General features: G+C 33.6%; 1 protein-coding gene across 3 annotated transcripts in view; it reads left to right on the forward strand.

Annotated features, from left to right (window-relative positions):
* The window catches only part of NOVA1 (NOVA alternative splicing regulator 1), a 166,451-nt gene that overhangs the window by 82,232 nt on the left and 70,182 nt on the right, over nucleotides 1-14,037 (forward strand). The window lies entirely within an intron of this gene.

The raw sequence follows: 14,037 nt of genomic DNA on the forward strand, positions 1-14,037 counted from the left end.
AAATTCTTTTCTTTTTAAAAGACTTTTACCATAATTATTGTAGTTTATAAGTCCACTTATTTATTCAAAATTTGGACAACATAAAGAACTATAGAAAGGAAAACAAAAAGCCCCCATAATCCCAACACAAATACTGGTAAAGTTTTAACTCTATTCTTAGTAAGATACTTTCTTTCTCTTCCTTTCTCTGTATAAACAATTGTGATTCTCATAGGAATTGATCATTTTTTCATTCACATGTCATAAGCTGTGTAATATCAAACATTTTATTAATCACTGCTTGCTGAAAATTAGCTGTTCAGGTAATTTTTCTTACAATGTTTTTAAACTTCTTCATCTATAAATACTTGCATCTGAATATTTCTTTGTATGGATTCCTAAGAGAAAGATTACTTAGCAAATAATAAGAAAAGTTAAAGCTCCTAACTTGTATTGCAAAATTGCTTTCTAAAAAGGTAAACCTTTAACTCTTTAATACACCTAGAATGTAGTATTGGGTTTAAGCAGGAATTCCTTTTTTTTTTTTTTTTCTTTTGAAAATTGCTTTCCCAGTTTCATTTTGACAAGAATAATTTCAGTTCCCAGTTGTTTTTAATACCTCATCACATAGATGACTCTTTTATTTCCAAAATATGTTTCAAACCTTGTTTCTTCTGGGTGATCCGTTTTTGCCTTTGGTGTGGTGGTGGAGAAATACTAAAATATTCTAATTATATATTTAGAATTGGTAGCATAATATACGTATTCATCTTGTCCTTTTTCAAAAATATAAAATTATGTTTGATTTCCAAATGAGCATTGAAGTCAACTTTTCAACCTCTAATATCAACCCCTGTAGGAATTTTTGTTTAATTTCTAGATTCAGTGTAATTGTGAATGAATAGTTTTCCTTTTAGAGATAATAATGAAGTATTATATGTTATAGTTTATCTTTTCCTGCAGATTCTAAGCTGATCATTACTTATAGAAATTTATTATTGGAGAACTGTTTAACATGTTTAGCTTATTTCTAGAGTTTATCTTCAGTTAATACTTGTGAATTAGGAAATTAAATATTTAGATTTTAAACCTTTTAGAGTATATTTTCCAGTTACAATTTGGAATTGCAAAGAAAAACCCAGGTACTCAATTTTTATCATAAAAATATTTAAAGAAAGCAATGTTTATTTTTCTTATTTTAGAAAATGTCATTAATGATTCTTAATATTTGATATTTAGGAAGCTAATAACTATTTATGATGATAGTATTAAGATTTTATAAATATCCACATGTATTTAAATGAATAGTATATAGCGATTAAATATCTTTTTCTTTTCATTACGACTGAAATGGTCCACTGAATAACATTTTTTTTTTTTTTCAGAAGTAGAGTTAACATCATTACATAAAATTTTTCTTCATTTCAGAGCAAGCACATTTAAGGATATTTTATTACAAAATAACACTATGATTTATCATCCCTTTGAAATAAACTATTTGATATAAATCATGGTAATGAATTTATACTATGTTTATGATAAGAGTTTAAATTTGGGAGTACAATTTACAGTTGACATTTCATTAGAATAATTAGGGTTTTTTCAGTCCTGTTCTCAGCAAAGATTTTGTGTACTTTTTTCAACAAATATTTCTTAAGAATTAAAAATGACATACTATCTATTTTGAAATTGAGGAACAGGAAACTGAGGAATTTGTCAGTGTCTCACAGTTCAAAAGATATCCCTGTTGAGAGGAACTAGTGATTTATATGCTACTATACCATTGTATCACATATATAACCTATTTATGAGTACATTTTTAAAACATATGTTGTTTGTGAAGTTAGTGTTTCAGTTTTAGTTGTGAAGTGGCAAAGAGTAAAATTGGTATTTATAATAAAATTAATTTAATTGTTAAATTATCTTAGCATTCCTAGCTTCTTATTTCATTTGGTCTTTTCAACTTATAATTTTTTCTTCTTTCAACTGTGCTATACTGATTCCCTTAATTAATACTTACATTATAGATAGGTAACGAGTGCTTATATGCCCTGGTACCTGAAATAAAACAATAAAACAGGACCTGCAAAAATTCCTGCTCCTATGAAGCTTACATTCTCATAGCCAAGAAAACTAAGAAACTAAATTACTAATATTATTTCAAAAGGAGAAGGAACCATTGTAGGTAGGCAGACTGATCAAGAAAGACCTGTCTAAGGAGTAATACTTATGAAGAAATCAGCCATGCAAACATGGTGGGGGTTGGGGAAAGAGCATTCTAGCAGAGAGAGCTAGGGTATTTCGAGAAGACCAATATGGCTGTAGCAAACAGCAAGGAATAGGTTTTAAGAGAGAAAGGCAGAAAAGTAGGCACTGGCCAGGACATGAAGGACATTGTAAGACACAGTAATGAGTTTGGATTTTACTCTAAACACACCAGAACTTTAACCAGGAAAATGATCTTGTCTTTATTTTTTTCAAAACATAAAGACAAATACAGCTAGATGTTGTGTTACATCACCAGGTACCCAGACCCACTGAGAAAAAGTGATACTGCAGAACAGTGTAGAACAATGGAATAGAAAAAGTTCTTCAGTAAAGAGACCAGGTATGAACTTAGTTTGTTAATGACAAAGATGACTCTAGTACTGTTGTGAAAATATAATCTGGGTTAATTGAGTAGCCAAATGGGAAAAATTACATATGGAGAAGGAAATGGCAGCCCACTCCAGTGTTCTTGCCTGGAGAATCCCAGAGACGGCGGAGCCTGGTGGGCTACCATCTATGGGGTCGCACAGAGTCGGACACGACTGAAGTGACTTAGCAGCACCCCTGGTCACGCCATTGTGAAAAAATAAAAGATTGCAGATCCGAATATCAGTGATAAGAAAAGTATTAAAGTGTTGGAGGAAAAACATAGAAGAATATCTTTATAAAGACCTTAAAGTAGGTTCAGTTCAGTTGATCAGTTGTGTCCAACTCTTTGCGACCCCATGAACCGTAGCACGCCAGGCCTCCCTGTCCATCACCAACTCCTGGAGTTCACCCAAACCCATGTCCATTGAAACCCATGTCCATTGAGTCAGTGATGCCAACCAACCATCTCATCCTCTGTTGTCCACTTCTCCTCCTGCCCTCAATCTTTCCCAGCATTAGGGTCTTTTCAAATGAGTCTAAAGTGAGATGTAAGCTCTAACCATAAAGGAAAAAATTATAAATTGAATCATTATTTAAGAACTCTCTTCATCAGACTCCATTAACAGAGTAAATAGGCCATAAAGTGAGCACATGTATTTACTATACATGTATGTTTGTATATATATATACACACGCATATATATAAATATGTGTGTATAGAAAAGAAAGTGAAGTCGCTCAGTTTTGTCCAACTCTGGCTCCTCTGTCCATGGGATTTTCCAGGCAAGAGTACTGGAGTGGGTTGCCATTTCCTTCAGGGGAACTTCCTGACCCAGGGATTGAACCCAGGTCTCCCACATTGCAGGCAGATGCTTTACCATCTGAGCCACCAGGGAAGTTCCATATATACGTATATGTATGTGTGCGTGTGTGTATATATATATCTGATAAGATCTTATATTCAGAATATGAAGTGAATACTTTTAAGATCAATAGGGAAGTTCAACCCAGTAAAACGTGGGCCGAACAGTGAAATAGGAATTTCACAAAAATGTGGCCAATTAATTCCTTAAAAAATGACAAATCCTTGGTTTTCAAGGAAGTGCCAGTTAAAACCATTATATCATACCATTCTAAGCCCACTGGAATGACTAAAGTAAAAATGACTGATAGTCCATGAATGTAGATTAACTTTTTTTACACTACTGTAAGAAGTATAAATTGGTACAAAACGTTGGGAAATCATCAGGGAGCACGTCATAAAGCTGAATATACACTTCCTATGTGTGCTGTGCTTAGTTGCTCAGTCAGAACCTACTGTGCGGCCCGATGGACTGTAGCATGCCAGGCTCCTCACTCTTCCCATATGGCCTAGCAGTGCTACTCCTGCAATATAACAGCAGAAATGAGAACCCGTATTCACCAAAACACATAAACAAGGATGTTCACAGCAGCACTATTAGCAATAGATCCAACTGAAAAGCACTCAAATACTCATCAACACTAGAATGTAAGATAAATCAGTGCTATACTCACACAAGGCTTCCCAGGTGGTGCTAGTGGTAAAGAACCCACCTGCCAATGCAGGAGACACAGGATGCTTGGGTTCGATTCCTGGGTCAGGAAGATCCCCTCGAGCGGGGCGTGGCAACCCACTCCAGTATTCTTGCTTGGGAAATCCCATGGACAGAGGAGCCTGGTGAGCTACAGTTTGTAGGGTCATAAAGAGTCACACATGACTGAAGCAAGTTAGTATGCCCATACTCACACAATGGGAACAGAAATGAGTTAGCCAACAAATACAGTGACTGAATCTTATAACTGTAATATTGAGACCAAAGAAAACAGTCATAAAAGAGAAAATGCTGTATAATTCTATTTATATATCGCTTAAAGTAAACAACTAATCTGTGATATTAGAAGTCAGGATAGTGCTTAGTCTTGGGGAGAGCAGGCAGTGCTAGAAGGAGGCAAAGAGAGACTGCTTCTTTTAATGCTCTTATTCATGATCTGGGGCCTTGTTACGTAGATATCTTTGAAGATTTAATATATACTTCTGATTTTTTACTTTATGTACATATATATATCAGTAAGTGTTAAAAATAGCAAGTAGTTTGTTGAAATTTGTGAATGTGAGAAGGGAAATTTACAGCTTTTGTAAAATATTTCAAGAAATGGCCATGATTTGTTTTTCTTTACAGATGAAGTGTTGCAGTGATTGTTATGGAAAAATAAATAATATATGTTTTTCCTTTTATCATTTATTCTTTATCATACTTTTTAATAGAAAAAAGCTGCATATCTGGGAAGTCATATTTTTCTATAAATATAAAATAAACATGATAGAAGTATATTCAATATATACTGAAAACTCAGCTTTATGGAGATTAATAACTCTGAAAGTTTGCCTGCAAATCTTTGAGCCTGGTCATTTGTTAGATAACTTACATGGAATCTCTGTTTCATTGAATAAATTATGAATAATAATTGAGTATGTGTTTTGTGCCTGGCAAACTGAGTGCTTCTCACAAACACTAAAAGAAAGTAAAGTTTATATTGTGTACTTATCAGTTTTGAGTGATGAACATATAATAAGGAAATTCTATAATCAGTGTGTCAAGATGTCTGGAGTAGCATCACCTGAGTTTAGTGACTTAAAACTGGACCGTTTTTCCTTTAAATATAAGCTTGGAGCAATCATATTGCATAATTCCTGGTAGCACATCATAATCTACGTGAACTAGAACCTTAAGCAGAAGCCATGGAAACCAGCCAGTTTTCAAAACTGGTAGACCTATCAAGAACATAAGGAATGAAATAAGAACTTCTCTAGAGATTATTTCCGCTTTAAGGTAACAAATATTGTCCATTTTTATTTTTATTGCCCATGTTTGAAATAATTGAAAGTTTATAGAGACATTAGAAAGACAAGTAGATAATTAGTAAGAAAAAAGAGGAAAAGTTGTTAGATATGAGTAGAAAGATTAGAAACATGAAAATAGTAATGAGATAGCATATTAATATAATTAAGGTAGAATGATAAAAGAAGAAAGTGAAAGAAATATAATGTCAGGATGTGGATTTGCTTTTGAGGATGTGGGGAAATGTGATAGGGGAATGATACTTAAGGGAAATTTGGGTAGTTTTTAGTGTCCTTGTCCCAATTCATATTTATTTTTGTGTAATAGATTTTTTCTTTAGCCAAAGCTCTTAGAAATATTTAATTTAAACTGGTTAAAAAAAAAGCAGTTGTTACATAGCAAGGACATACTGGTATAAAACCTGTTTATTTCTGTGGAAGCTTTGAGTTTGATTTGATATTCTTTGAGAGAAAAAGGCAAGAACAGGTGACACAAGAACTGCACACATTCCTATATTCTTAAAGAAAGAATGAATCTTAAATATTACCTATTTTATGAATTGCTGTTCAGTCGCTAAATTGTGTCCAACTCTGTGTGACCTCATGAACTGCAACATGCCAGACTTCCCTATTTTTCACTATCCTCCAGATTTTTCTCAAACTCACGTCCATTGAGTTGGTGATGCCATCCAACCATCTCATCCTCTGTCGTCCCCTTCTCTTTCCCTCAGTCTTTCCCAGCATCAGAGTCTTTTCCAATGAGTTGGCTCTTCGCATCAGGTGGCTCCAGTATTGGAGCTTCAGCATCAGTCCTTCCACTTTTATAGTTTCAACTATTAAAACATTTTAACTCCTTGATAGTGAAAGTGTTAGTCACTTAGTCATGTCCAAATCTCTGTGATGCCATGGACTGTACCCCACCAGGCTCCTCTGTCCAAGAGATTCTCCAGGCAAGAATCCTGGAGTAGGTTGCTGTTCCCTTCTCGACCCAGGGGCTGAACCTGAGTCTCCCACATTGCTGATGTTTGTATGTTGAAGAATTACATTCCTTTATTTAACTCAAATATTTTGTTGCAAATATATAAAATACTAATCTATGAGAATAAATGTTTACCATCACTGTGAACATGTCAGTCAGTTTTTCCTCATGGATATTATTCTTGAAAACTGTGTTTAATAGAGAATATATGAAGGTTTTATTTTTTTTTTTTTAATTGTCAAACTGTAGGTGATGTGAGGGTCAGGTGTGTACATTGTTGCCTATACTTCATAGCATGAATTTTTTACTCTTAAGATTTTGGTATTATATAATTGGATTAGGGGTTAATGTTTGATCCCAAGCCCATGAATTTTAAAATTTAAAAGTATTTTATTTAGATATTTTAAAATGATTGACAGTAATTGAGAGCAGTCTTTTTATACACCTTAATTCTGTTTCAAATATTACATTAATAAATTTTTAGAATATTTTGGCTAAAAACAATTCAATATTATCAGTATTTTCACTAAGTAAAATTTATGGAAAGGAACTGAAAATTATAAAGTATTTTAAACAATATTGTGTTGTTTTATTTCACAAATAACTTTTTGTGTTTTTTTCATTGTTCAGAAGCACTGACATTTTCTTCTGGATTATTGCCATTTATATTTGCTGTTTCCTTGACGACAGGCTTTCCCATGCATGCTTCCAGAAAATCAGATTCCTACTTTAATATGTTAATAATTTTTTTAAGGTACTGCCGATTGGTTAGTCAAGTATGTCCCTGCTTCATTTCAAATAATTAAATTTAGTGCCTATTGTAGCATTTAAGACTTTTTAAAATGCTGCCTTGTTTTTAGAAAATTAATTTGTGTAGTTTTTCTAACAAATTCCTTAAATAAAATCTTGAAATTGAATATCCTTCATTAGACTTTACCAGGAGAAGTTTGAACCAGTTATGTTTTAAAACAAAAATGAAATTTCCTAGTTGCTAAACTTTAAATCACTATCCTAAAGAGCATCAATGGATCGTTTTCTGTTGTTAAAATATAAAAGGCTAAGTGCAGCAAAGAATTATATAAAGTTCCTAAAGTCCTTTATTGATTTTACAGATAAAAAGATTAAGCTTACTTGTATCATTTAGCCTTTGTATATACTTTTGTAGATGTTGAAACCACTATACGTTACTGGCCAGTAGCCATTATGTTAAATATCAGTCATTTTAAAAGTATCTTTTATACACTTGAAAATTAGGTATAGATAAAAGTGACTTGAAAGAAAATATAAACTTTTTGTATCTAACATGAGATGATTATATTTTAAAACACACTTGTATATCTTCTGTGTAATATGTAAATTGAAAGTAGTGTATTAGATGCCTCTTCAAATAAAATCCACTTTTAAGAGCTACATACACATATTTTTCTGCATCATAAATCATAACATGTTTGGAAAGAATAAAACCACAATTTTAAGAACTTTGTTATTATGTAAATTCATTTGTTATTATGTCATATTCATTGTGTTCTTTCCACAGCTCTTTATCATATTGAAAGCCTTTATGGATATTAAGTATGGTGAAGTTTGATTGTAATGTCTTTTATGCTGTTAATATTGCATACTTTTAAACATTGGAAATTTGATAACTTAATTATTTCTAATACATGATATTTCACTTTCAAAAGTTATATTATCTATGTAGTATATACCACCTTTATAAACATTCATAATCCTTATGTGCCATATTTCACAGTATGCTAATCACCAGTATTTATTTTGCATATCTAATAGTTATGGCAAATAAGATATGGTGACAAACAAAATTTGCATTGGTTTCAGCACCTTTTTCATGACTTCTGAGCAAAAATTAGTCATTTGCTATTGGAATAATCAACTAATTGTTGAATAGAAAAATCAGCTTTATTTAGGAAATCAGTACAAGTGATACTTTGGCTGAAGATTCTTATGCTAATGGTTCAGGATTATCTCATGAATTGTATGAAAAATATTTAATTCTAAATCGTTATTTTAACTTTTCATTTATTAAAAGTATAGCTATATTTAGTTTGTAACTTTGCATTTTCCATGCTCTTTCTGATATCCTAATTAATAGTGTCATTCATCTCTTCACAGTCCTCTAAAGCAAAGGTTCTTAATCCCTGGTCTGTGAAAGATTAGATCTTTATTCCCCTAATTTCTGTCTGAAATTTAGGATTTATGTCAATTATGAATATGAGCTGCAGTCACAATATAATTAATGGATCTATGACAGCATTATAAGTAGCAATCACAGATATTTCAACGCCATGTTATAGTGTTGAAGATAACTAGAATTTAGTGTGATCTGTCTCAATAAAACTTTATTCACACACAAAAAATAAGGTAGATTTGGCCTACAGGTAGTAGTGTGCTGACCTCTGCTTTAGACTATTTCCTCAGACTCTCATTCTCCCCCTCTTACTTCTTAATCCTTTATAGTTAGATGCACTTCTGTTGAAAAGTATGAAAAACATTTGTAAATAATTCACATATTAATAATAGGACTGACTTTGTTATTAGCTCATAAACTTGACCTTGAAAGCAGTTTCCAAAAAAGACTTAAAACATCTTCTATAATTCTGGAATAAATAACTTCCTAGTGAGATAGTTTTGAAGCAAAGTACATGTTCAGATGTAAGCTTTGGTATATTCTTTTTAAAAGTATCTTTACAGTATTATAACAGTATTTCCCAGGACATAGTCTTTGGAACAGTTGTTAGAACAGAATGGGATCCTTCAAGGAAAAGGTGTTCCATAGTTAAGCAAGTTTGAAAAATGCTGGATTTATTTAATTTCACCATAATTTATGGTGTGCATTATTGAACTAAATTTTCAGATAGCCAGTAAAAAATTCTGTATAATGATGTTTATACCTGTGTTTCCTGTACTTAATAGTCAACTTGACTGTGAAATCTTCCCTCAGAAAAGGCTTTCTCCTCCTTCCTTCCTCCCCTCTTTTCCCTCACTCTCTTTATTAAAAAAAAAACAACCCTATCAGTACTTGTGAAACTTAACTTAAATGAATATCCCATCTATAAACTTGGGTTGACTATATTAATATCTGGGCTTCCTTGGTGACTCAGTGATAAAGAATCCATCTGCCAATGCAGGAAACATGAGTTCAATCCCTGGGCCAGGGAAGAGCCCCTTGAAAAGGAAATGGCAGCCTGCTCCAATATTCTTGCCTGGAAAATCCCATGAACAGAGGAGCCTGTTGGGCTACAGTTCAGTGGAGTCCCAAAAGAGTTGGACACGACTTAGCAACTAAACAGCAACACCATTAATATCTAAGAAGTACTTGAGGTATAATCAGAATAGATGTGTTTTAGTTATGAATTAAATTTCAGGTGACCAAGAAAGTATACACATTGATATGGTTTTTCCCGAAGTATACTTTCCACTACTTCATCAATCTTTAAAGTACCTTATTTTTTGAGTAATAAGTATTAATTTAGCATACTTTTCTGTGTATCTGGGCAGCTTAGCTGTATGTATTGCCCAGAATCCTAGGTGTTAACCGTTTTGTTAAATAAAAAGAGATTCTAATGAGAAGTTTTCTTTTTTCATTGATTTATTAATATTCAACAATATTTATTCAGCATCTCAGATATACCAGCCACTGTACTAGATGCTAGTTTCATGGGACTTTGATCTTAGGGATGGTACTATGAAGTTAATTAAATGAACATTCGCAGCATAGCATTTTTTTTTTTTAGATTTTTTAATTCTGAAAATGGTATTTCCATGTATAGTATGTTCAATGAATTTTTGAATCAATGATAACCAGCCTTTGTTCTGTTCATAATTCTATATTAATGTGAGATGCTATTTGAAATGATGTTCATTTTTAAAACGTTAGTGTATCAAAAGTATCTACAGTCTTATTAAGTAAATGTAAAATATAGCCCACTTATATGAGGATTTTTTTCAGTAAATAAGTGCTGTCATACTATAGGATCCACAGTTGGTTGAATCCATGGGTGTGATAGGGAGTACTGAGAGTCAAGTTATATTCAAATTTTCGACTGTGTGGTGGGTCAGTGCATCTGACCCCCATGGTGTTCAAGATCAATTGTAAATCTATAATAACTGTGACAAATCACCTATTTTATATTTGAGTGAGCAGTAAGAAACAGGTTTTTAATGAAGTGAATTTAAAACCTTTGTTTCCACATTTGCCATTAGTTTGTTGTTCATGTTCAGGTAAATCAGTGAATCACTTCTTCATGCTGACTCTTGATTTAGATTTGTTTTCACTTTATTCTTAGTCTGTACTGTTAAAATACTACCCACCTTCCACAATGTTTTTTAATTGCTTCCTGCCAAGTACATGGAAGCTTTATAAGAGAAAATGTGTCTTTAGTCTAATTTTTAAATTTTTTTCTATCAATTATCTCATTTTAATCTTCCCTTTTGTTTACATATGTCATTTCATAGTGTTAATGGAGAACTTTCTGAAGACTTTTTGTATCCAGGAGGTAGTCTGGAAACGGTGGATAATCTTATTATCTTTTATTGTTTAACTGTTCATCTTATTCTAAAAACAGCAAGCAAGACTACTGAGGGAAGTTAACTAGATCATAAGTGGATTATGAGCTATTTGAGGGCAGAGGCCATTATGTACTTAGATTATATTTCTTTCATGTGGTCCAGAGTGGGAAGTTAATAAAACAATATTCAATGAATCAAACACGAAGCCAAAACAGTAAATCTTTTTTCTGTATCTTCCCTCTTTCAGTGACTATTCCTGGAACTCCCAATTCTAACCATTTTATCTCTTTACCTGTTGTCTTCTGGGTTTTCTGTCTGTCCCTGTTTCCTAAAGATTTAGCTTTGATCCTCTCCTCTTCTGTCTGTATTGTATGCTCTTACTAAAGACCTGCAGGCAGTACTAAACCCACTAGTACTGAAACTGTACTATCTTTAATCTTCACAATTAGAAATGTATCAGTTCACAGTACCCAACTAAACTTCATTTCTCCATTTAAGTTCTCCCTTCTTTCTTGTGCCTTATTCTGTCAGTAGCATTACCATCATCCTCATCATGAAGATTTAGAACTTTGACTTTAATTTTTAGTTTTTTTTCCGTTGCTTATAATATCCAATTTTGACAGTTTTATCTCTAAAATTATTTTGCATCTGTTCAATCTCATTGTTATTGTTCAGTCACTCAATTGTGTCGATTTGTGACCCCATAGACCACAGCACGCCAGGCTTCCCTGTCCTTCACCATGTCTCGAAGTTTGCTAGAACTCCTGTCTATTTTTTTTAATCAATTTATTTTAATTGGAGGCTAATTACTTTACATTATTGTATTGGTTTTGCCATACATTAACATGTATCTGCCCCGGGTGTACATGTGTTCCCCATCTTGAACCCCTCTCCCACCTCCACCATTTGGTCCTCTGTCAACCCCTTCTCCTGCCTTCAGTCTTTCCCAGCATCAGGGTCTTTTGCAATGAGTTGGGTCTTTTCCAGTGAGTCAACTCTTCGCAACAGATGGCTGAGGTATTAGAGCTTCAGCTTCAGCATCAGTCCTTCCAGTGGATATTCAGGATTGATCTCCTTTAGGGTTGACTGGTTTGATCTCCTTGATGTCCACGGGACTCTCAAGAGTTTTCTCCAACACTACAGTTCAAAAGCATCAATTCTTAAGCTCTCAGCCTTCTTTATGGTCCAGCTCTCACATCCATATATGACTACTGGAAAAATCATACTTTATGGACTTTGTCAGCCAAGTTCAATCTCATTAGACTATAATTTTCATTGACTCTTACCTGAATTGTTGAATAATTTCTTAATCTCTCTATAAGCAGTCTCACTCCTCTCAGTGTATCTTATGCAAGTTTAACAATCACTGCTCCATTATCCTGCTCAAATATTTGTTTTTGCCTTGTCTGCTACTAAATTCAGAATCTTTAATGTAGTATTTGAGACTCTCTGCCTATTCTCTAAAGACACGTCAATGAGTATTCAGACTTACTCGATTTTTAAGATTCTGCCTAATTAAGTGCTATATTCTGTATGACACCTTTCTTGAGATATCCTGTACTTTGTCATCTTCTTTCAAGACAAGAAACTACTGTGTTTATTTCATCATAGCACCAAGCACAATGCCTTAGATATAGTAAGTATTCAATAAATATTTTTGGACATTTGAAAGAAAGAGAAAAATTTTCTCCATGGCATTGTTATAACAATTTGATATATTTTCCTTAAATAAAATTAGAACCACTTTTAAGTGAAATCATGATTATTATTTGTCACACATTCAATTTAATACCTGCTTTGCTCACTTTAATTAATACAAGTTCCCAATTTATACTGTTCTAGATTGGCTTACTTTGCTAATCTAGACAGCTTTTATATCTTTAAACATGTATATGCCTATAACTTTTCCTCTTTTATTTTAAATTTTAAGATTCTTTTTTTTTTTAATTTAAAGATGATTTTTAAAAAATCATCCAAGTCATTCCTTTCATTTGTTCATTAAATTCCATCCTTAGAATTTTCTCTTTTTGGGGTATAATACACAAATCTGCCAGCAATGCAGGAAACCCAGGTTCAACCCCTGAGTTGGGAAGATTCCCCTGGAGAAAAGAATGGCAACCCACTCCTGGAGACTCCCATGGACAGAAAGAGCCTGGCATGCTACAGTTCATGGGGCCACAAAGAGTCGGACACAACTGAGCAACTAAGTATGCACACACACATGATTCTTAGTGACTGAATAGCCTATTAATCTTTTGCTGCCTTATAATTTTTATCATCTTTATGACATTTGTTCCCATCATATTAAATGTATTTGTTTCCTTCAGTTCAGTTCAGTCGCTCAGTCGTGTCCGACTCTCCGCAACCCCATGAATAACAGCACGCCAGGCCTCCCTGTCCATCACCAACTCCTGGAGTTCACTCAAACTCATGTCCACAGAGTCGGTGATGCCATCCAGCCATCTCATTCTCTGTCGTCCCCTTCTCTTCCCGCCCCCAACCCTTCCCAGCATCAGAGTCTTTTCCAGTGAGTCAACTCGTCACATGAAGTGGCCAAAGTATTGCAGTTTCAGCTTTAGCATCAGTCCTTCCAATGAACACCCAGGAATGATCTCCTTTAGAATAGACTGGTTGGATCTCCTTGCAGTCCAAGGGACTCTCAAGAGTCTTCTCCAACACCACAGTTCAAAAGCATCAATTCTTCGGCCATCAGCTTTCTTCACAGTCCAACTCTCACATCCATACATGACCATGGGAAAAACCATAGCCTTGACTAGACGGACCTTTGTTGGCAAAGTAATGTCTCTGCTCTTTAATATGCTATCTAGTCTGGTCATAACTTTCCTTCCAAGGAGTGTCTTTTAATTTCATGGCTGCAATCAGCATCTGCAGTGATTTTGGAGCCCCAAAAAATAAAGTCTGACACTGTTTCCACTGTTTTTCCATCTATTTCCCATAAATGTCCATAATTTATAATATTTATAGTGTGAAATATGCTTAATTATATATAGTAAACAGGTAAGGTAGAAATAAGTGGCTTTTTATGTGTGTG

The sequence above is a fragment of the Moschus berezovskii genome, chromosome 21 (assembly GCF_049115385.1).
Source record: "Moschus berezovskii isolate FMDL1 chromosome 21, NW_MosBer_1.0, whole genome shotgun sequence".
Lineage (NCBI taxonomy): Eukaryota > Metazoa > Chordata > Mammalia > Artiodactyla > Moschidae > Moschus > Moschus berezovskii.